General features: G+C 49.3%; 1 long non-coding RNA gene across 1 annotated transcript; it reads right to left on the reverse strand.

Annotated features, from left to right (window-relative positions):
* Nucleotides 1-457: 457 nt before the first annotated feature.
* On the reverse strand, nucleotides 458-24123 carry LOC119097045 (uncharacterized). The gene is made up of 3 exons (XR_005094118.1): nucleotides 24091-24123; nucleotides 2647-2760; nucleotides 458-638 (listed from the first exon to the last, which is right to left on the reverse strand). It is a non-coding gene; the product is annotated as an uncharacterized LOC119097045 (long non-coding RNA).
* Between the last annotated feature and the right edge of the window lie 843 nt (nucleotides 24124-24966).

Genomic DNA, 24966 nt, shown 5'->3' on the forward strand with positions numbered 1-24966 from the left:
GGCAGATTAGACAATTTGATCGTTGTTGATTGCCCACTGCACCGCACCCACCCTGGTTGTTACGTTACACCTCGGTTGCGCGAGATGGTCTCAAGCCGGATCGGCTGGCCGCAACCTTCCCGAGTCGAGTATGCTCGCCTCCAACCGTATCGTGCCACAGACCACCGCAACATGGAAGAGCGGCTCTACGCGGCATGAGTTCGGGACCTCATGATGATGCCGGCATTCACCCCGCGTCGCAAGCCTACCGCCGTTAGCTTTCTAAACTCACAGGATCGCAGCACACAGCTAGCCCAGGTCCCGCGCCGGCTGACCATCCACGTCCCGAGCGTCAGGTCAAGCTCGTCTAACCGTTGTGAACCCCCGACTAACAGCGCTCAACAAAATTTCCAAACCGTCCGGCGGTCGATCCTCCTTCGGCGGGGTTGTGGCCGGCGCGGGACTCGGGGGGTACTTCACAACCGACCGGAGCCCCACACCATCGGCACTCGGGTAGACACCGGCCGGTTCCGCCTTCTGCCGCCGCGCGGCGCCACCTGCGTGCTGCTGCCCCGGCGCCGGCGGAAGCAGGAGACCGCGTTGAAGAAACAGTGCCAGTTGAGGAGCTCCCTGTCTCCGCCATTGGTGTACCGGAACCGCTGTCAAGCAGAGGGTCAGGCTTCAGATCCGGAGGCTCATGTAATCATGCAGCTGTGCAATGCTACCTAACGCACCGCCAAAAATATCCTTGTTTGGAAAGCCAACGGTAGAGCGGTTTCTCACTGCTTAAAGAGTGTTTTAGATTTGAAGATATTGAAGCAAGCATCAGATATGATGAAACAAGCTCACCTTTAACTATCGGTATGCTTTTAACTAGGGCAGACTACTTAAGGCAACACAGTTTGTCTGTTTGGTAAACATGCTCCTCGATGTGCCATTTTTTATTACGTCATCGTACCTTGCACAATGTTGGTCGAGAGCCAATTAGCGGCCTTTTTACCTGGAAATCGTGTTCACGAACGCCAGATATGGACGACTCGACTATCATGCTCATTATGGAATGCCAGGATTTGAACGACCTTATTATGACGTCATGAGTGCCAAGATGCCTTTGAAATATTCTCCTACGATTGTTTTCGCACATCTTCACAGTCTTCTAGATCAGGAACCAAAGTGTTTCAGGTTCCTGGACACAGCCGCATGCTGCATCAAAAGGTCTTCAACATGGCTCTTTCGGTTCAAAACCCCAATACAAATATGGAACACTCCCTTGAACAAATTTATAAACGACTCGTTAAGTAATAATAGCTATCTGTGACGTTCACGCGCGCTAGCCACTTCAACTGAGCATATTGCGCAATTTTAGCGTTAAAGCCCCCGTGGGGATGCTGTTAGTAGCAACCAAGTCAACACCAAACTTTACGTGTCGTTCTATCCCCAGATGGGCTATTCCAGACTTTCTGACATTTCTGTCATCATAGCTTGTACAAAAGCTTTCAGGGAATGTGGAAGCGTCTCGGGTTCGAATGCAGGCTGGTCCCATGATATGAAAGTGTTCAGCCTTTATCCTACAGTCCGGCAGTATTTTAGGCATGGCATCGGAAAACGTGTGTGTTTTTCCCTTCGTGCCTGGAAATGCGCAGCAAACATTTGAATGTTTGCACGAGGACCTACAGTTCCTCTTCTTCAGAGGTTTAATGGGTGAAGTCGTTTATCAAATTGTTTGCTCGTTTCACAGCACCCTTGCAAGTGACCGGTCGGTGCAGCTCTCGCTACACTCGAGACCAACGTGGATGCGCTCACGTGATCTGACGACCACCGGCCTGGCATTGACAACAAAAGCCTGAAGCTCCTTGTTATACGCGATTGAGAGTGTTCTCTGAGTATTGGATGCAGCTCCTAATATAATGCGGACCGGTTGATCTCAGGGTAAGAACTGGCCAAGCCGACATTCTCATCACTACTGTTGACTGTTACAAAATGACGGTGGTGGCTGGGAGTGCTACGTGTGTTTTATGGATTTGAAACTTGTCTGACTTAATCTAGTGTTTTATTAACATCAGAGTCTGGTCACATTCAAAATGGCATGTGTTCTTGTGGTGGACTTTACCCCTGATTTGTGTATCGCCAAGGGGACAAGATATCATCTGCTGCAAGTCGCTGTTGCAAATTTGCAACATCGATTTCACTGGAGCAGTGGATTGAGCTATAAGCAGCGGGCTATTGTGCGAGGAAAGTTTGCTTTCATTAGATAATTCTCGTGGTCTGGTTTCAACGACCATTTCCACAACAAACGAAGAGCAGTCGACGAGCTAGATAGTTCACCGCTGGATGCGCCCAGGCCTGAGGCTGAGCGTATCACAGAAAAAAGCCCTCAAGTTTTGGCCAGAAAGCAGTACCACCGTGGAAACCAATTTGGCAGTCCGTGCCTCAGTGCCAGTCCAAGTAGTAGTTAGAACAATATAGGCAACGAAATGAGAACCAACACTTGCCTCCCAGATGGGGTGCGACCCTCATCCCCTAGATCGGGAGCAAGCCTCACCTCCTGGTTGGGTTGTGGGTCTCACCTCCTAGTTGCAGTGCCTGCCTCACCTCCTAGGTGGGGAGCGTACCTCACCTCCTGGGTGGGATGTGAGCATCGCCTAATGGGCGGAGTGCGAGCCTCACCTCCTGGGTGGGATGTCGAAAGTGTGACGGAGGGTGGCGCACCACCGTGCCTCGCTGCGTCACCAGGGCATTGACGCCGTGCGCCAGCCGGTGCAGTGTCAGGTCAGCCCGCTTCTGCAATTGGCGCACAGGGTTGGTCAGCTAGGGCACGGGTCTGGTCAGCTGGCGTACAGGTCTGGTCAGCTGGGGCATGGGTCTGATCAGCCGGAGCATGGGTCTGGTCAGCTGGTGCACGGGTCTGGTCAGCTGGTGTGAGAGCCTGGTTTAGTGAGCCGGCACACAGGACAGGTCTGGTCTGGTGCGCTAGAACAGGCCTGGTCTGGTGCGCTGGCCTAGGCCGGGGTGTCACCGCTTTCTTTATTTTTCGTGATGAACTGGAGTTTATCCTTTGATACTGAATGGAAAGAATCGACTGTAAAATGGTTTTCCCGAAAATTTGTGACCTTATTGCACCACTGCAATGGCGTACGGATCTGCTTTGCTTTAAGGGGAATTATTGATGTACTTAAAAGTATATCAATACCTTATTGTGGAATGTACTTTTAAGTGGAAAATACTTCTGTAGACAAGAGAGAGAGAGAGAGAGAGGGAGAGAGAGAGAGAGAGAGAGAGAGAGAGAGAGAGAGAGAGGAGAGAGAGAGGAGAGAGAGAGAGGAGAGAGAGAGAGAGAGAGGAGAGAGAGAGAGAGAGAGAGAGAGAGAGAGAGAGAGAGAGAGAGAGAGAGAGAGAGAGAGAGAGAGAGAGAGAGAGAGAGAGAGAGAGAGAGAGAGAGAGAGAGAGAGAGAGAGAGAGAGAGATTGTGTGTGTGTGTGTGTGTGTGCGTGCGTGCGTGCGTGCGTGCGTGCGTGCGTGCGTGTGTGTGCGTGCGTGCGTGCGTGCGTGCGTGCGTGCGTGCGTGCGTGCATGCGTGTGTGCGTGTGTGTGAGCATGTGTTAAGAACTTACGTTCCGCAATGCGTCATTGTGAGATTGCATCATGGAACGTGCATACGACATTGAGGTGCTCCCAAACTACCAGTGCCAATTGCACCTTATCCCCCGCCTGTAGCTTTTCAAATTCGCCGGCAGATGGCACTGGCGATGGAAGTGCAGCCTGAGACAAATGTCGTCGTGGGCTCGTAAGCGAGCTCACTTCAAGGTGTTTACTTGTATTCACGTCCTCACCTATGGTGTTGTTCTTTAGTTATTGTGTTATAAGTCGTATTTTCGTAATAACTAGCAAGTGCAGAAGCCATGTCCAACTTCTTTTGTTACGTGGCGCATCACGTAATTCGTGATTGAAGTTCCCTAACTCGCTCAACATTGATTGAGAGTCAATTAACACCCACTATATTTGGCAATCGTACTTACGGGCGCCAGATCTGAACGATAGTATTAATGTATTACATACAGATGTAAATGACGATAATACTCTTCCTGGTATTGAACGCCGCCTTGTTTGTGGAGTGGCAGGACTTGAATGAAGTTGCGATGGCCCCATGCATGTCTGAATAGGCCTGAAACATTGTGCACGAAATGGCCTGCACATCTTCGCGGGCGTGTAGCTCAAAAACTGGACGGTCTAAGGCCTTAAGATGGGCAGGGTTGTGAACTGCACCGAATGCGCTCCAAAACGGCTATTTCAGTGCAAAGCCCCATACAATTGTAGAACACTCCCTTTAGCTGGTTAGCAGACTGACGTGTTACGATTGAGATTGGTTCTGAGTTGGTCAGCCGACGCACTGGTTTGTTCAGTTGGCGCACGGACTTTGCCTCCCAATTAACGCGCGGGTCTGGTTTGGTCAGCTTGGCATGGGTACGATACGGTTAAGTATCGAAGGAGGGCATGGAGCACAGAGCTGCGCAGTGAGCCCAACGCTGCAACGATTTGTACACCCCGCGTAGTGAGTGTGACGTTAGCCCGCAGTAGGTGGCGCTGAGACCGCCACTTTTCTGCTTCATGCAATGCACTGCATACATAGTGCACCGTTTTGCGAGGTAGGGGCTCTCATTTAAATAATTATCGACCCTTTTTACCAGTGGGTACTGGTGCAACGATATCTTAAAGCAAACATCGGTTATATGACGCCAACGTGACGTTTCAAACTGTGCGCCACAACGTGAAACGTCACGTTGGCACAATATGGACAGCGTGTGTTTCATGATGCTGTTTAGGCGGTACCTCCTGGCATACTAATGGTCGGTTATTATCAGAACAAGTACTTCTATGCCAAAAAGTAGAGGTTTAAGGAAATGGTCCACATTTGAAGATACTGAAGCCAGCATCAGGTATGATGAAATAAGCTCACTTATAACTATTGGCATGCTTGTACGGTACGTTCATTGGTATACGTTTGGTATATTTGTGTATAGGTGGAAAAGTGTTCTCCGGACGACGCAATATCCCTGTTTAGTAAATATGCTCATCAGTGCACCATTGTTTGATTATGTCATCCCACCGTGCACAACATTGGCTGAGAGCCATTTGGCTGCCGCCAGATCTGGAAATCTTGCTCACAAACACCAAATATGAACAGCTCAACAATTACACCTTTCTTGGCTTTAATCCCTGCATTGCCGATGAAATTGCATGATTTGAATGACGTTATTATGACATCATGGATGTCTGGGTGACCTTGAAATAGTCATCGCGAAAAAAGTCTGCACATCCTGGCGGGCATGTGGCTCAGAAACTAAAAGGTTGGGTCCTCAAGAAGGACAGAACTGTGGACTGCATCGAATGGTCTTCAGGACAACTATTTTAGTACATCGCCTTATACAGATGTGGGTTAAGATGCGGCCAGCTGGCGAACAAAATTGGTGACGCATCTGAAAAAGTGCATTTGAGCAGAGCAAACAATCATGTCGGGACCTAAGGGAGCGGCATGTGCCCCAGTGCCTCTTCCGCCCCCCCCCCCCCTCCCTCATTTGAGCAGAGCAAACAATCATGTCGGGACCTAAGGGAGCGGCATGTGCCCCAGTGCCTCCTCCGCCCCCCTCCCCCCCCCCCCCCCACTTGCGCCACTGGCAACGATGATCAGAGATGACAACCGAAACCACACAAAGCATTCAAAATTTGGGATATTTTGCCTCATTTCGCCTCGGAGGAAATTATCTAGAGCCATAGTTTTTCACACCACGCTTCTCACACCAGCTTTTGCATGTATCCACCTAGCCGGTGGGTTTTGTACGCTTCCTCTCACGGTACTTGGCATGGTAGAGGGGTTAGGAGAGATCTGCCCCGCCCCTGCACTACGAGAGATCTGCCCCGCCCCTGCACACTAGGGGCTAGGAGAGATCTGCCCCGCCCCTGCACTACGAGAGATCTGCCCCGCCCCTGCACACTAGGGGCTAGGAGAGATCTGCCCCGCCCCTGCACTACGCACAATTTTCAGAGGCACACCGCTGCGTGTATTAATGGAATGACTGCGAAGGCGATGTGCCAGCTTTTGGCACACTTCAAAAACATGTTCTGGAAATCTCGATGGCTGCCCCGATGAAATGTCCTTCCTAATGACTCAGTTGGTTTCAGCTCCGGTATTCCGATTCCCCCATCCGTGGCGGCACGAGTTTGAGTCGCTTTAGGCGGTCGCCATATGCCCTTGACAAGTATGGCCTGCGGCCGGTGGCAGTGGCCGCGATAAAGGTCAGATGACGTCAGAGGGCAGGATGGACCATGCCGAGCCTTGCGGCAGGTAAAGGTTCTGCCACCAAATTCTGCCGTTGACATGGAATTGCGCAATCGGGTGGTAGGGGTTAGGGCTCACAGAACAAGCACTGCTTTGCTCTGCTCTTAAAAATCCTCAGGGCCAGTTAGAGTTAATAGCACTAATATCTTCAAGAGCAATGGGGGGGGGGGGGGTCATCATGTAGCGGCAGCAATATGTCACAAGGAAATACATGTTGATCATTTATTGAAGGTAGCTAATGTTATGCTAATGAATTATCTCATTCCAAATTACGTAGCCAACCATTTGGCATTAGCAACGGACTCCGTTGCTGCGACAAAACTCTAGTAACCATAGACTCCAAGAATGTACGCCGGGATTTTAAGAAAAGTCGTCCAAAATTTTCCCGAGAATTGACAGTAATGGAAGGTTACCACGATCACCAACAACCAGGCCATCGGTACATCAAAATTGTGGTGTTCAGAATGTACTCCGCCATTAAAGGGTATTAGGGGCAGTGTTTTTTCGTTGCTCAAGAAGGCTTGAGAAATCGATTGTCTTCAAGCTAAGTTTTATTTAAGGCATGACTTAATGTAGATAAAACTCAAAAATGGTTCATGAGTCTGAGACTGAGTCATTCCATAAACAGACTCGGTGCTGAACTTTCTCAAGTGTTGAGCTGAGAGGAAACATCTTTTTGCAAGAACCACAATGCAATGAAAGTAGGCAAAGCAGCTCTTGAATGCTGTTAATTGAGAGTTACCAAAAAAATTCATTGTCAAAATAACTCAACACTCGGCATGTTTCTTGAAAATATCCTTTTGTAAGCACTGCTGTCTGGCAGATTATCCCGGGCCGCACAACATTGCTTAGAATGTACGCAGGTGTGCAGTACTAAGGAAACGAGGGGGGAGTGGGGAATCACGATAATACTGCTCCTGAATCATGTGCCTTGTGGTTCTATGGACCTCCAAAAATACTCACGTGTAGAGTCACAAGTGAGTGAAAGCCATTTGATTGTTATTGTGGGGGCTGCACGACCGTAAGCGCGCCGAATGCTTCCGCAACTCTTGGCGCCACATTGCACGCAGGGACGCCTGTGTGTGTGACAGCATGACTGCATGCTGTTGTTCTAAGTCCAGTTACGTTTGGCCCCGTGCTGCTACGGCCCCAGGTCTGCCGAGTGTGCTGCTACGGCCCCGGTCTGCCGAGTGTGCTGCTACGGCCCCGGTCTGCCGAGTGTGCTGCTACGGCCCCGGTCTGCCGCGTGCCTCATCACACCTCCGTCATGTCTTGCCTCTCATCACAATCATAATGACTATCTTAGTATTACCTATCGTACGGTGACATCCGCCGCTCGGGGGAGCTTCGGCAGAAACAGCCGACTGTACAGGCAGTTTAAAGTCAGCGACAGGGATGGTGAACGGGAGCGGTTTTTGGTACCGACGAGGCTATATGGTCGCATGAAGTGACGCTAAAATCATAAAATTTTACAGCGACTTCGCTGCTGTCTAGCTCGTGCAGTCGCGGTCGCACTAGGCTAGAAATCGGTACCAAACGAAATATTACGGTCTCGCGTGTGAAAATCATAGGTGGCCGCAAAGGTTGATGAACAAGAGCAGTTCAATATCGTCTCAGGTCAAGATCAGGTCGCCTCAATTGACAGGAATTATCATTTTCACAGCACCCATAGGACCACTGTAACGTTCACAACGACCCTTTTGATTTGCAACCTGGCTCAATATCCATGGGAAGCTTGAGTTTGTAAACCAACTCGATGCTGAAACTAGACAAAGGTAACATGCTGCACAAACGCTATGCTCATAATAGTCGTTATTCTCATAATGTATGCTACCCCGGTCAATATGGAACCTGTGTATACAGCCAATAGTTTGCAGTTTTTACCAGTTGCTGTGTTTACAAACTGACCAAATGGTTATATTACACCTAGACCTAGTCACCTAGTCACCTAGGCACCATCCCTAGTGCCCGGCTTGGTTGTTTGCCGCCATATTTTGCCCTTGTGAAGTGCTTTTGTGGTGAACACATAATTTTTCAGAGTTTTTGAAGCCAAATAACTCACTGCAGGGACATATACGTCATTTGGATGCGTGGAACGGTGCGTGTTCCGTTGACTTATTGATTTGGATGAACTTGATCCCATCTGGGATTCATTCGTCGTTCCTCTACTTCGGAATCAGAATCAAAACTAGTAACAGAACGGCTTGAATCAAAGATTGGTTCTCACTTCCACTTCCCAGCACGTGCCTCTGATTCGAATCATGCTTCTGGTTCTGAATATTTTATGTGGTAACCTATTCGAATCGCGTAAAGGTGAACCAAACACAATCTGTGACGCTACTGAAACGAGCATCGGACCCAATCAGCTGCTTTCAGCTTCGGATGACAGCGGGAAAAATAACCAAAAATTTGTCTAGCACATCCATAGATAAGCACCGTTTCAAAGCTCTGGCAAGCGGGTGCCTCTCCGCAACGACTGCGTCCGTCTGGGTCACGCATAGAGAGCTATCTTGGGAAACTGCCATCCCGCCCTCATTTTCGGCCCTGCGGGGCCGAAAATGAAGAACAGCATGCTGATCATTAGGCGGAGCTCTCTGTGGACACTTCCCACTACCGCGTCCACTTCCAGGATTTCGGTCACCCGCTGGGCCGCCGGCCCAGCGGCAATTACCCGGCAATCATGTTAGCCTAGCACGTCCCTAGCCGACGCAATCCCGCAGGGGGACGGCCAACGTGACATTGTGTGGGTTTGCATGCGTCTCCGATGCGGTGTTTTCAGCGTAAGGCCGGCCCACGCGCTCCACTTGGTCCACTTTGCGCTCCGTCTCCGCCTCTGCCGGATTAGGATGCTTTGTTGTAGAAGTGGCGGCGGAAATGTAGAACACACCCTTTACCACGTCAGGGGTGGAGGGCAATTTGACTCCGCCTCTTCAAGTTGTTTTCAGAATTATTTCCAGAAGGTGAGGTCCAACCGCGCTAAATTTGGTATATCGGAAGGCAATTGAATAGCGGATCCCTTGTTAAAAATTAGGTGTACCTTGTAAGGCCGCTGACCTAAGGCAGGTCAAAGTCAGGCCGTGGCTGTCATCGAAGACAGTTTCTAGGGTATCGTTCAATTTGATGCGACAACGAAGCGTTAGACGAAGCCATACATCTGTGAGATAATGTCTTAGACAATTATATAACTGAGTTAAAAATCACGACGAATTCCATCCGCATTGGGTCAGGTATAAAGGTCAAACCGAGGTCAAAATCAAATAACCTTTTTGCTGGAGAGTCTGATTTAAGGGATAGCCTCTGACGCTTATTTCGAATGTTTCGATAACAAGGACCAAAAGCACACCTTTCATTGACTTCTTAACAGTCAGGGTAGGTCAGTGACCTAAAATGAACCATATCAACTTTCAACCCTAAAGAACATACCGCCTAGCGTAATCTTTGACACTTATTCAGATTACGGAATCGAGACTATATCTTCGAATTTTGGTAACCATCTCCTACTATGAATTCGTTAACCAATGCTTTACTTTAACTACTATACCACAGGAGCAATGTGTGTGAGCATGTCTGCCACAGTTACTTGGGATCACGCACAGGCTAAACGGTGGAGAGTTTTCAAGTGAAACTTTCACATGACCAAGGACTGATACTCGGGTGCGTCCGTATCACTTCATCATTCTGCGTTTTACAAAAATGAGCGCCTGGTGAGCGAAAAAGGCGAAAAATCCCCACTCGTCAATACACGGGCGACGCTAATTTCGCAACCCCCGGTCGACGGTACGACTCACGTCCACTTCCGGAGCCATGTCTCGATAACGATGGGCTGCAGCGATATGAAACTTGCTCACCCAGATAGACCATCGCAAGGGCCATCGAATAGCATCAAATTTGTGGTGCCACGCCGCCCTTGGCAAGTGCACACGGGGTGAAAATATTAAACAAGTCGTTTTTACCGATTTTAACGTTCTGACTGACATTTCGACACTTCGTAGCGACCCGGGAACGACACGAAAAGATATATCATGCAAAATCGTACGGCCGCACCCATCACGCGTCTCGCGTCCAACGATGGATTTTGCTCTTGCCCACGGGTTTGCACGTGCTGCGTCACACCTCGGCAGCTAGAGCAAAGACACACTCGGCAGAGGCACACTTCGATAAGGAGTGGAACGGGCAAGACAGCGACGATTGGTCGCACGTATCACGTGTCAAGGCGGCAACGTGTTTAACTATAGATTTGGCTATTTTCGGCGGGTTACACGTTATTGCGATGTCATGGCACTCAGAGCACGAAGCGACCCGAGAGTAGCACACTCCCATGCAGTATCGAATAGGAACATTCGCCCTGCTAAATGGTTCGGTCCCACGCACCACGTGTCACGCGCACACGAGGTTGTAAAATGGATTTTTTTGTGCCACATCTCGGCACTTGCATTACGGAGCGATGCGGGTGCAGCATGCGTAGTAGTGAATCAAACGGAGTGGCACGGAAGTAAGGCGTGGCGTTTACGCGGGCTGGCAAGATGCATTTGGCTGCTTTCAGAGATAGTCACGTTTTGTGCTACATCTCGGCACACAGGGCTTGGAGCGACTTGGACGTGGTATGTCTTGATAAGGACTGTAACTGTCAGAAGCCTGGTTGAAACATTAGTTCACACGTGCCACGTGACATGGCGCACACGTGCTGGAAAATGAATTTGGTTATTTTCGAAGGAATTTCACGTTTTCGCGATATCTCAGCACCCAGGGAACGAAACGTTTCGAGGGTGGGATGGTACAATAGGCAATCTAAGGGCAACCACACGGTACCACCTATGACTGCACTTGTTACCTGCTGCGCTCACACGAGCTAACAGGACGAGATTTGCTGTCTACGGTCATTTTCCCATTTTGCAAAACATTTTGCCATGACGGGTACAAAGCGATTCGGCAGTGTCATGCGTCGGAACCGAGTGGAATTGGATATTTAGTGACGCCACATTTTCGGTTACATGGGACACGTGTCGCGTCCCCACGGGTTGGCAAGGTAGACTTTGCTCTTTTCGACGGGTTTGTACCTTTTGTGACGCATGTCAACACCCAGGGCGCCGACGCATTCGGGAGGGGCATGCATCGATAGCGAGTCAAACAGATGATCACATGGTGCAGATTGTAATGTCGCACGCGTCGCGTGCGAGGTGCGCGCGAGCCAGAAGCACTATTTGCCCGTCACCAACCGTTTTTGTTATGTTTTGCGCCATATCTTGGCACCTAAAACAGCCAGAGGCGTGGATTCAGCTGCAAATGGTAGAATTTTCTACACTTTTAAAAAGCGCAGCGAAGCAAGTGTGCAAACGCTTATGATCTTCTAAAGGTTAAACAATTTTGCTGACTTACAATGAGCACCTCCAGTGACATTTTGTTTGGAATAAGTATGTATGTTCAAGGTGATTGCATGAGGTGGTGTGGTGGCACTTTGGACAGTGACTTGGAGTTTGACCTTGTTTGGTCTTATTTTTGCAGAGGTCATGACCAAGAAATGTAAAATATAGGCACCAAAAAATTCACATACCGGCCAACCCATCCTTTAAACTTGATATTTCCAACTCTCTTAGTATTTGAGATCTCGGAGGGTCAAACTGAACCCACCCGAACGAGGGGTATTCAACTGGACACCCGGGCGCGTGTTAACGTGGGGGACAACATTGCAGTAAACTTTTACACTAACACTATCTCAAACTGGAGGAGACTTCCACGCCTTTTATTTGTTTTTTTCATGTGCTTGAATGTGGTCTGTGCGCACGGTCAAAACTGTATTACTGTATTTTGTATGTACGTTTTCTTCAAAGCAACCGTCAGTACCGGTAGGTGAGCTTTGCTTTTGGAACGTAATTGCAAAAGTCCATCGATTCACCCGAATTGTTTCCTTCATGTTTGTTTTATGTATTCATAGTTTTCATGGCTGCGTGTTCAAGACGCTGCCAACCATCATGTCGGGATATGTCTACAGCTGTGGATTTTATATCATATAGAGTCTTAGGGAAGACATCTGCATTCCAAAGTCTGGCTAATAACGGCTTTGATGCATGCCGCGTGATGTAAATAACCCCAACGTTCGGCAACCAATTTTATTTTAAAACAATCATCTACGTAAATGACACTCAGGAGACTGGTTTGTTCTGTGATGTACTCGGCTGTGAAAAGCAAACATCCGAATTTTCCAAAAGCATGTTTGCTGCGAGAGACAAAAGGCGTTTGCCCCTACTTGCTGTGCATGGTCTTGAACGCGGCACGCTTGCAAGTAGGTCATCTTTCGTTCAATACGATTTGCGCGTCCTGCATGCGTTTTGCTTGTATCATCTGTGCATTTATTCACATAGTTTTTTATTATGATCCATGGAGCCGCACGCACGTTATTCAGTTCGATATATTTTTACTTATGTCGCACATCTTGGGTAGTATGTACATATGTCGCAAAGCACCAGGGAAATAACAACGTTCCATAATTTTCTAAACCTGTTCCATAGTGTCATATATAGAGAGAGAGAGAGAAGAGAGAGAGAGAGAGAGAAGAGAGGAGGAGAGAGAGAGAGAGAGAGAGAGAGAGAGAGAGAGATGAGAGAAGAGAGAGAGAGAGAGAAGAGAGAGAGAGAGAGAGAGAGCGAGAGAGAGAAGGAGAGAGAGAGAGAGAGAGAGAGAGAGAGAGAGAGAGAGAGAGAGAGAGAGAGAAGAGAGAGAGGAGAGAGAGGATAGAGAGAGAGAGAGAGAGAGAGAGAGAGAGAGAGAGAGAGAGAGAAGAGAGAGAGAGAGAGAGAGAGAGAGAGAAGAGAGAGAGAGAGAGAGAAGGAGAGAGAGAGAGAGAGAGAGAGAGAGAAGAGAGAGAGAGAGAGAAGAGAGAGAGAGAGAGAGAGAGAGAGAGAGAGAGATAAGAGAGAGAGAGAGAGAGAGAGAGAGAGAGAGAGAGAGAGAGAGAGAGAGAGAAGAGAGAGAGAGAGAGAGAGAGAGGAGAGAGAGAGAGAGAGAGAGAGAGAGAGAGAGAGAGAGAGAAGAGAAGAGAGAGAAGAAGAGAGAGAGAGAAGAGAGAGAGGAGAGGAGAGAGAGAGAGAGAGGAGAGAGGCAGAGAGGAGAGAGAGGAGAGAGAGTAGAACGGGGAAGAGAGAGGAGCACGCAAGAGAGGAGAGAGGAGAGAGAGAGTGAGGAGAGAGTGAGAGAGAGAGAGTGAGAGAGAGAGAGAGAGAGAGAGAGAGAGAAAGCAAAGATGAAAGCGATTTTAATATTTCTTCCGTCCCAAACGTGTTTTTAATAAATGACACATATCTGAATGACGAGTGATTCTTCCTTCAAACACCCATACCGTTTGTGAGCAGGCACAGGAAAGCGAAAGCAACGACGCCACTGAATCTGAGGCCGGAATGGGAACCCCACCAAACCTCGATACAGAGAACGAGATGAGGGCCGACGGGCAGCTGGATGCGTGCGATTTTTTCACACTGACAGTACCGTATCGTAAAAACTGAAAGTATTTTGTACTACCTCCGAGGACGACATGGGTCGAGACACATGCAGTGGTTCGATGTGAAGCCTGAGAACGATCAGAATGGCAACGATTTCTCAGAATTTGATGAATGTTTCATGGCAATCAGGACCGAGTGAGCTAAATAATAAGCTAAGTCAATGCCCAATCCGAGGGTAAGCAGGCTATGCCAGGCACTGCATTGAATGTAAGCTTTGAAGTTTATTCTTTTTGACCGTAAATCATAAAGGAAGGCCAGCAAATGTCATGCGGTATATGCATAGGCCTCATGGGAAGAGCTCCCTCCGGCATTTTGTGAAAACGGGCTGCCAGCCAGCGGACATTGGACCGCGCAAAATCGATCACCAAGTCAGGAAGATGATGACGTATACTTGGGCCCGGCTTACCGCCTGCAAGAATGTGACTAGTCTTCTCGACTATAAGTCCAGTTTCCTTAAGTGGGAAGTCCTAGTCTTTTTCGCTATGAAGACGCTAGTCTTAACGTTCAAAAGCCAACGGACCAAAGGCATGAACCAGAGCAACGTTTATCGTAAAATAGTATGACTAGCTCATCCGCTGTGAATGCTTGCACTCCAGCTCATTCGTATAGTTCGTCTTTCAAGAGTGTTCTGACATCGCCGGTTATCACAATGCCTGAACACTGGGCATGTGTGTTTCATAATGAACAATAAAAACATCTCACTCATGTTCAATTTATGGTGCCCAAACGGGTGTTTCGCAACACTTGGTAATTAACGTCGTGATCATTAATGAATGAGGACCAAATCCTCAGCTGGATTCTCAGCAAGCATGCCTAGAATCCCCAGCATGATTACAGGCATTGTGGTGAGAGAAAACGTGATCAACCGCTTGCCGGTGATATTATTTCAGACATTTGAAACGAGCTAACATGAATAACGAGCTTTCTGACACGGGCCATCTACAGGATGTCAAACCATCCACGGGCCATCTACAGTGGGACAGCCGGCAGATGGCTTGAGGCCGCAAGCCTGTTGTTCATTTTGGCTTGTTTCAGATGATTTCAGATACAATCATTGGCATACAGCGGATCAAATTCGTTCTTATCTCAATTTTCTGACTGTTTTCCTCAAACACTTATGTTGTGCCCCATGTGCAGAAAATGCATCGGAAGTACACGTTGCTTCGGGGACGCACGCATCCATTTGGCGTCAGCCCTACCACACCGTGAGGGCGCGTTCGTCGGCGCGGTCGGTCGGTGGTCGTTCGTCGGTGCAGTCAGTGGGCGGTAGCCGTGGATGTGTGCTCTGACTTTGCCGCGCTGTAACTAAGAACGTGACTGACCGATCGTCGATTCCTCGTTTGTTGGGTATCTCGTCCATGCCAAAGACATCACTGGTAACTATAAGTGTTCACCGTTTGTTCGTCCTTCAAAATGGACAAAAGTCGACAGAGGTAAAAAGTTAAACGGCGAAAGGTCAACATCGTCACATCGAGAGCCGTCGGGACTTGGCGTCTGCGATGAAAGGGGTCGTGCCCGTGCACACTCGGATGCGCCCGTGGATCCGATGGGTTCGGCTGCTCCGCATCCCTGAGCACTCGAATGCCGGTCACCCGCACTCACCCTGCAAACACTCCTGACAGCAGGTCAGCACTCGCGTATTTTCCACCGGTCTATAGGCAGCACGACCTGGGGATGTGAACTGGCCGATTTTCTATGAGCACCCTGCTAGCCTCTATCAATGCTTTTGTGAACAAATGTTTCCTTCATGAGTCTTGGTTCTGGACAGACGCGTGCCTGGGCCCCAATGTTGGTTCCTGGCTCCCAGTTCGCCTCCTGAAATCGAGGTCTTGGATATTGGGTTCGGCTGAATTGTTTGTAAACGCCAGTCACTGGTTCCCGGTTCTATTGGTTACTTTACAAACAATGCACTCGGGTTCCTGGCTCTCACTGATCGTTTCGCAAGAAAAAAATGTTGACTGCTGATCCCCACTCGGTTCTTCACAAACAACAGAACTTAATTTCTGTTTCCATCGGCTTTTTTCCTGGCGACGACGAGCTTTCGGACTGGCGTGGACTCGGTGTCACCGAACTTGGCCAAGAGCCTCGAAAGACGCGGCAGCGATCGTGGAGCAGCGGACGGCCGCCAGTGGACGCGGCGAGCTCGGCGGACGGAGACAGTCTACCCTTCGGTGACTGCAAGGAGCAGCTGCAACCGTCGAGTACAGCCTCCTCGCAAGGTGGCGACGTGGAGTCTTCTGCGCGAGGTCAAAAGATCTGACAAGGCCTGCGGATTCGGTCATCTACCGGCGTGCTGGTGGAGCTGGCGGCGTCTGCCGTCCAAATAAACTTGTCAGAAGCAGCTGTTTGGGTAGGCGGTCAGCTGTTCTTCTTCGGCGGATCGGCGCCTGGGAATAGGAACTGACCCATTTCGCCCAGGACTGGCCGGCCGGGGTGCAGGTGAACTGGGCGCCCAGAGCGCCAAAGGTCAGTGGAGCGGTGCTGGTGAACGGCCCCTGATGCGTCAGTGAATGACGACTCTGGGTCAGGGTGACCCGGTCCACTGGTGAGCAGATTCGGGAGGCCATTTTTGTGGAAGCTTCGGCTCGTTTGATGGCGTGGGCAGTGGTGTGGTGTGGCACGACAGCTACCTGCCGTGGACCTATATCAAACTAGTAAGAACTTCGGGAGATGGCCTGAGGAGGTTGAACGGTATATGGTGGCACTAGATATCGCTGACAGATGACGTAAATGAGCGTTGATGTTGCACTTATTGGGTCAGACATTGCAGATGTGTATGACACTCTGCCTGAGCCGTCTGACCTTCTGTCTGATGTCTTTGACAGATGTGAGCAGAAACTGACAGCTTACTTGTCGCCGAGTCGTAATTTGATCGCTGAACGGATGCATGTGCATGCAATCAGGAGAAGAGTTCGATCATTTATTGGGTAAAATGCGTGCGCAAGGGAACATGTGTGGTTTTTCCGTTGCAGAACCAGAGCGGGAACCTCGGGACAGGTGTGTGACTGGCAGTATCGGTCAGCTTCGATCAAAGCTTTTGCTGAAGGCGTCAAACAGGGGAGATCAGCTGGCGCTGACGGGCATCAGGCATACAGCGAGAGTCTGCCAGGACGTCCGACAGCTGGGATCATTGCTGCACGGTGGCGACAGCCCAGCTCCAGTACAGGCCAAACGAGGCCGTGAACCAGGTTCCAAGGAAGGTAACTGACGGACAGCTAGGCACGGCCAAAGCAAACCTTTTACAGGTCCTGCGACAGGTTTTCGTGGCAAGCGTCATGTCGGGTGTGGTCATGCTGGACACATGAAGACTCATTGCTCTCACAAGTCCCGGATAGGGTACATTAAGCATGGGGACCCGAGACACCTGAAGCGGGAGTATAGGAAAAGACACATCTGGACACTGTTTGGGAGAAAACTAGGTAGGGCAGATGTCTAAGTCCCAGCGCGTACTGCCCATTGAGCCTGATGGACCTTGGTCTGTGCAAGGGGGCAAGAGCGTCGATAGAGCTTCGACAGCAAAGCTTCTGGTGAATGGGGCAGACATGGAGTGTGTCGCTGACACTGGCTCGCCTGTAACCATCGTTAGCTCCAAGACGCTGATTCCAGGGCTCAGGCTGAGGCCATGCCAACTGAAGCTGACGTTCACTGGCCAGCAGGTTCATTTGGCTGGAGAAGCTGGCGTGGTGGTCGAGATGATTGGCCAGCAGAAGACGCTTCGGCTAGTAGTGAGCGATCCCCCAACTCACATCCCCCCCCCCCCACACACACACACAAGCCTCTGATAGGAAAGGAATGGATTGCGCCTTTCCAAGCCTATCCGAGGCCGCATGGGTACGTAAAGATAATCGAATCATCATCGGATCAGATGTTACATCATCATACAGACGCGTTCAAAAAGGAGCTAGGAAAGCTGTCTGCGAAAGCACGCCTGCTTCTGAAGCCGGGCGCACATCCTATCTACTATCCTGCCAGATCGGTCTCTTTTACTCTCAGCCCAGCTGTTGAGATGGAGCTCAACCGCTTGATCGCTGAAGGGATCGCCGAGAAGGTTGATGCCGGCCACAATTGCAAATGGGTACCCTGCAGGCGCCTTTTCCAAAGGCAGGCGGAATGCGGCTCTGTGCGGATTACCGGTTAGCTGTCAACCCCAGATGGCACCACAGAGAGATACTACGCCGACTCCAAAAGAGGTCTTCGCGGGCGCCAGAGGCATGGTGTTTGCCAGGCTGGACCTGTGGGACACTTACCTGCATTAGAAGCTAGAGGCAGACTCAATGGACATCACGACAGTCACCACGCATGGGGCGGCTGCGAATGAACAGACTGACTTTCGACATCAGTAAGTGCTGCGTCATTTTCCAGTCAGCCAGTGATCAAATCCCAGAGGGTGGCACTTGCCAAGACCCAGCAGTTATGATAATGGTTTTAGAGCACGGTTCATCCATTGGTGGAAGATTTTCGACTCAGTCGCTTTTTACATTTGGAATTTGGCTTCTCTGCCTGTCATTTTTTCCTTTAATTTTTGGCCTTTTACCTTTTTCAATTTTGATTTTTACCATTGCCAACTTGTATACCCGTCAGCTTTTTGTCCTTCCACTTTTTGGCTGTTTCGATTTCCATCCCCGAATACTTTTATCCCAGCTGACTTCATATCCTTTTTTACTTTTTGTCCTCAGACTTCCTTCCTAAACGATTGCCATCCCTGCCACCTTTTTGTTGGTTGACTTCATTCATTCTACTTTTTCCATCAAACGTCTTTCATTCATCTTTTTGTGCGGACAACGTTTGAACCTCCATCAGCCTTTTCGTAGGCTTTTCTTAATCATTCCAGTGGGACCTAGAAGAATCCCGGAGAAATATGACCCCATTTACATAGACAGGGCTCATTGTAACGGGTGAACAAAATCCTCACAGACTATACCATAGGCTTATCCGTATTCTAAACGCCTGTAGGCGGCGGAACTGCCATGCCCTCGCCACTGGTGGGAATGTACTGACTCCAACGCGCCTCGCTGGACACTGTTGAAGACGATCATTGCTTTTGCAGCATTGCGTTGACACTTTAAAACCAATAGTAGCTTCGTTCCCAATCGGCGGCAACAAGGCTTCCTGGTTACGCATGTTTTTGCCGGCGCGGATGCGTCCGGCTTGCAACCTTCGTGACGTCACTGGAGCGTGCACGCGCTGCAGTGACATCAGCGGATGAGGTTGCCTGGCAGTGTAAAAAGCATTAGTTCGTTCTATGTTAGCAGACAACCATAAATGGTGTTTTGGCACTCAATAGCTTTGACGGTTTTTAAGAGACAGGGAAACATATTTCACCCCTCCAGGTTTGCCCTTCCTCCTGGCTATTTGCTGGTTATCTCCCTCAGCTTCCCTCCTCCTGGTTACTTTTGCCTTTCCTTCTGGTTACTGTAACCAATTTCAAAAACAAAAAGTGCGCCTTACTTCTGGCTGGCCGACGTTATTCCGGCGTAGTTCTTTACTTTGTATACTGGTTGCATGAACTTTGCAGCACCCTTCCGAAGAAAATCTTAAAGTGCTGAGGCTGAAGTAATTCCGATGGTGATACACGTGTTCAGTGCTATAGCAGCGATGATTCGATTTTGGACCCGGGAGCTTTGGACGCCTGTGATAATCGAGAAATAACGTGTAAGTGGCATACAAAGTGTCGTGACTTATGAGTTACGTCAGCAATGAATTTGTATTTTGTATAAACAAGCATTTGTTAAAACAACGGACGACTTTTTTCGCTTAAATGAAAATATTTTATACATTTTGACGCAGATATACACTACGTATTACGCTACCCGCAGAAGTGAAACAAAATAGCAAATTTAGGTTTGTGAGCTGATATCTTGAGCCTCTCTGTACTAAATCTGCAGGCAATGAGCCCCTAGAAGATGAAACTTCACTTAAATAGCTTAACTTATCCTTAACCTAGGCTGTGTGTTTTGAAAAATTTATCCATGTATGTCCATGTCACAGTAAAAAAGAAAAATTATCTCATGAAATCTACCACATGCAAGAAAGAGGTATGTTTTCATACCGGTTTGCCTGCGTTACTCACCGCACTTATCATGTGTTTGTGATAAATTTGATGTGCTACGTACTAATTTGCAATACGGGCTGCACCTGCAGTGCTTTACTCACATTGCGTACATTACCCACCCTACGTACAAAGTCTGGCCTTGCTGTGTTGTAGTCACTTCGTAGCCCAGCAACTTTCCATGGCGGGCTGATTCTTGGTCCAACTGTTTTGCTCCTCCGCTCTTAGCCATGCTCCGGCTCCTGTATGATCGCCGCTGCTGATTTTATGACGGGGCAGAGCATATCTTTTATATTTCTTCAGCCCTGGAGCGAATTTCTGCACCTTGGTCAAATCAGGTGTGTTAACGAAACCCGTCTGATGCTTGATGAAGCGCGGAGTAACTTCTTACTAAAAAATGTCCCTCGTTGTTGAGGAATGTTACTTGACATAGGACTACAGCCACTTCTTACTCTCTTCAGCCGGATTCGACTTGAGAGCGTGGGCATTGAACCCCTGTGACAAAATTTACGTCTTTTCTCTTCATCAAACTGGCTGCAGTGCGATGGATTGATTCGTAGAAACAATGAGCCAAGAGGATTCGAGATGGAATCCTACAGCGATATTTTCTCATCGTGTACACGAATTTGAGCAGTAGACAGCCCTGCAGCATTCTTGCAGAAGGGGCATGCCTTTTAATATCTGAAAACAAACACTATTTAAGCTACACTTAGGAATGCTTGTGAAAGCCCGCATGAACCGTAAGACACTTGCAAATTTGTCAATGGAACTTAAATTCGGATGCGCTATGTAGGGAGTTTTGGCCTAATTGCTAGGGAAAGTTGTTACCAAGTCCTTACAGCAAACATTTTAGCTCACGTCCTCGTGCGAGCAGTTGTCACCGTTGTAACCAGGAGCGCACGCAGAATTTCACAATGGGGGAGCAGTGCTCAAAATGTTCACTAAAAAACTCCGGTTTTAGCGCGATACAGGCACGCGAAGCTTCTTGCGTGGTGCATAACAATATTACATATTTCCATGTTATGATTGTAATGCGCGTGCTTTGTTTGTGAGGACATCGGCATTTCCTGTCAAGCATATGAATGCATATGCAAATGTGATAGGAGTGCACGCCCCCGCCACCCCACCTCTCTTGAATCTCGAATACGCCTATGCTGTCGCATTGGTCAGCAATATCGTGCTATCTCCCCGCGGTGCTCGCCCTTCGTGCCAGGATGACGGGCAGGCGACGCCATATAGCCTCGGCAGCTGAGTGCGTCGTAAAGCTTCAATGACAAACACACACACACACACACACACACACACACACACACACACACACACACACCACACACACACACACACACACACACACAACACACACACACACAACACACACACACACACACACACACACACACACACACACACACACACACACACACACACACCCCACACACACACACACACACAACACACACACACACACACACACACACCACACACACACACACACCACACACACACACCACACACCAACACACACACCACACACACACACACACACACACACACCACACACACACAACACACACACACACACACACACACACACACACACACACACACACACACACACACACACACACGCACACAATATTATGTAATCATTGGAAAAATAAACAAGAGCGAAATGTGTGCGTGCTTGCGTATTTAATTTATCGATACAGTCTCTTCGGGCACGAATGACTCTCCGCCGTTCGGCTGGTCGCCATGTCTGATGAATTGAGCCGAAATGAGGGCTTAAAGAAAGCACATTGGAATTAGGGATGGGATGAAGGAGGTTCAAGCTGAGTAGCGGGTCAGGTTTTGGGAAAAATTATACAGCAGTTCGGGGTGCGTTCTTCTAGCAATGATCCCGTTTTCGACATGGAGCATCATGAACGTGGTTACGGAGCGTCTCCACGTCATGCCACATGGGAAAAAGTCAATGAAGGTACGCAACGATTGATACGGGTGCAATGGTCTCGCATGATGAACTATTTGGGGGGGGGGGGGGGCGTCTGCGCGTCTAACGCGTCTGCGTTAACCACTGCGCGTCTGGGAAACCAGAGGTACGGGGTTCGATTCCTCGCGGTGCCCTCCCTTCCTGCCAGGGTGGGAGGCAGGCGACTCCATATAGCCTCAGCAGCCGAGTGCGTCGTAAAGTCCCAATTACACACGATGAACTATTTGGCTAGAAGTTGGTGCGTTTGGTCTATCTTTGTCGGTATTCCTATCTGTTTTTGACTTCGATGTAACATACTCTTTACAACACCCTTCAGGTGTGATGCTTGTAAACGTGTGGCGTTGGCGCCTGTCCTGTATCAAAGTCAAGAGGTTCGCACAAACGACTTCGCAAGCTGCATGAGTTTTACTTCAACTGTGAGAACAATTTCAACTTGAACGGCGTGTCCTGATTAGACCCAATCGCAGCCCTCTCTAGGAGCTTAGTATATCCGCAGCCACTGATCGCAACTGCACGCAGTTTTCAACAGCAAGAAGCGCCTTTCTGCAAAAGTCGTGCGTGCTACGTATCCTGCATGCATTTGTTTACAAGGTTTCCGACGAGGCGTAATGTTACTGAAACATCGAAAATTTGACGAAATGTGGTCCCCTCTATTTCATTAACATACGAAGGGCACTAGATTACGCACGCAAAAAGCTGAAGACCACAAGTCAAATTGGTGATGGCACGACAGCGACACATTCTGATGAATGATAGAGCTCATGGCCGAAGCACGAGACGATGAGTTCGTGGGTGTTCTGGGTGATCTGCAGCTACACGTGTGCTCTGCGTGCCAAGTGCGTGACGTGCCAGCTACAAAACCACCCATTGGCGTGTTTCACGGCGGGACGTCTTTGAGGAAGCGTTGGTGTCAGTTCTCGGCAGACAGGGCAGATCAAAGCGTGAAGTCAACTGCATCGCGTGTGCAAATGCAGCGACTATAAGCCGCCAAGCGATCTGAACACCACCCAACTCAGATGTGAACCAGCAATCGTCTGGCAGCTCAGATGTGCGCCAGCAATCGTCTGGCAACTGAAATGTGCGCTAGCAATCGTCTGGCAAACGATCAATGCTACCTTTTTCAAAAACGATCGTAAAGGGAACTGTTCTCAGTTGAAGATATTGAAATGAGATAGCATAATAAGATTATGATGATATCAGATAGGATGAAATGAGCTCACTTACAGCTATTAGTATACTTGGAAGTGGAAAGGACAGCTTCAAACAACATAATTTTTATGTTTAGTAATATGCCTCCCGACATTGATTTATTGTGTCTCCGCACGCTGCACAACTTTGATTGAGAGCAAACTGACGGCCGTTTTATCTAGAAATCGTGCTCACGAATGCAAACGCGAACATTACGACAAATTTTCTTCTTTTTTTTACTGGCCTTAATCGCTGGGCGGCCAGTGACATCGCAAGGTTTGAATAACGTTATTGTAGCGTTGCGGATGTCTGGGTGACCTTGAAATAGTCTCGAAATAGTATGTACATCTTCGCGGGCGTGTACCTTAAAAACTAGAAGGGGGGTCTAGGTCTTGACAAGGGCAGGGCTGTGAACTGCACATAATGATCTTCAATGTGGCTGTTTGAGTCCAAAACCTCATGCAGATGTGGAACACTCATTTAACTATATCACGCTGTAGCCTAGACAGACAAAAGTTTAACAGCTATGTCGGCGTTGGCGAAAGGCCCAGTTTACTGCTCCCAAATCTTGCCTCATCCCCTAAGGAACGTTAACATTCCCAAAAATATATGTTATGAACTCAATGAACTGAAATCAGTTCCGATTTTTCGTTTTGGTCGCTATATATTACCCAACTGTCAGGGCCGAAGGCAGTTAATAAGTGCGCAAAATGTTACTAAAATAAAAAGCGAAACAACGGTGCATGTATGGTTGCGAGACCGTTGAATGAGAGCTAGTCCAAATTCACTGATAATCCATGCTTAAATGGACTTTCAAAGACGGCGCATTTATTCGTAATAATCTGGTTTCACCTTGTCACGGTACCCTTCTGCCTTCACCCCGACAGTTCCCAAACGGCAAAAGTCGTCTCTCGGGTGTAGTTTTGCTAAGTGACTTCGGGCGGACGAACAAGCGCTAAAGGCATACGACCTCCCCGAAAACTGGATCCAAACCTAAAACATCGTCCGACTGATCACGTCACACACTAGCTGGTCCTGCAGTGGGCCGGAATCGACTCACCGAGCCGCGAGCTGGAGCGGCCGGCGCCGAGATGATCCAGCCGGGGGTGGCGGCCGGCGCCGGGACGGCCCAGCCGGCGGGGACGGCGGCCCGGGCCGGCAGCGGGCCAGCGGCCGCCGCCCAGCCGAGCGCCAGAGCCGCGACCAGCGCGGCGGCCGTGACCAGCGCGGCGGCCGCCATCGTCAGAGTGAGCCGGCCGAGAGCGGACGCAGCGCCGGCGACTCCTCCGCCCACGCGCCGCCGCCGCCGCCGCCGCCGCCGCCGCCGGCCGGCGCTGCTGGCTACTCCGATGAAGACACTACCAATAGGCTTCGTGGAGACACTTCTCAAGGCGCAACATGGCGTCAGCTAAACATTCCTTGAATTGGAAATGGGAATATATATTTTTAAGCGAACGAAAATATTGTTAAGTATACGAAAAGATCAGGCGAAAAGATTTGGGTTGGCGTGGCTGCTAAAGACGATTTTAGATGAAGCTTCACTGGATTCGAGAATCAGAACTCTCTGCGTTTGCCCTCCTTTTTGTTTTACCTACGAATTAAACCGCTGCACTATGGGCCAGTTCACCTCTTCTGATAGTGCTCTGTGGCCCCTGGTAGTTCCCTGACAAGGTACATAGTTCATTAACGAGCTGTTCATAGGGTCATCGATAACCAGCAGCTGCATGATCTGGTTGGCGATGTTATACAGGCGAGTCCTGTCTAGCGCATTCCAATTGGTACACCGGTAGACACTTTTTGCGAGACACATGTGCCTGCGCTGAAAAGTCCGGCTGGAAGTGAACGCATGACAGTGACAGCTGCTGCACGGAGCAGTGCTCGGCACACGGATGCGGGCATAGAGTACCGCGGCTAGGGGTCCACGAACAGATCGGCT

The sequence above is a fragment of the Pollicipes pollicipes genome, unplaced genomic scaffold (genome assembly GCF_011947565.3).
Source record: "Pollicipes pollicipes isolate AB1234 unplaced genomic scaffold, Ppol_2.1 Scaffold_4295;HRSCAF=5057_pilon_pilon_pilon, whole genome shotgun sequence".
NCBI classification, from domain to species: Eukaryota; Metazoa; Arthropoda; class Thecostraca; order Pollicipedomorpha; family Pollicipedidae; genus Pollicipes; species Pollicipes pollicipes.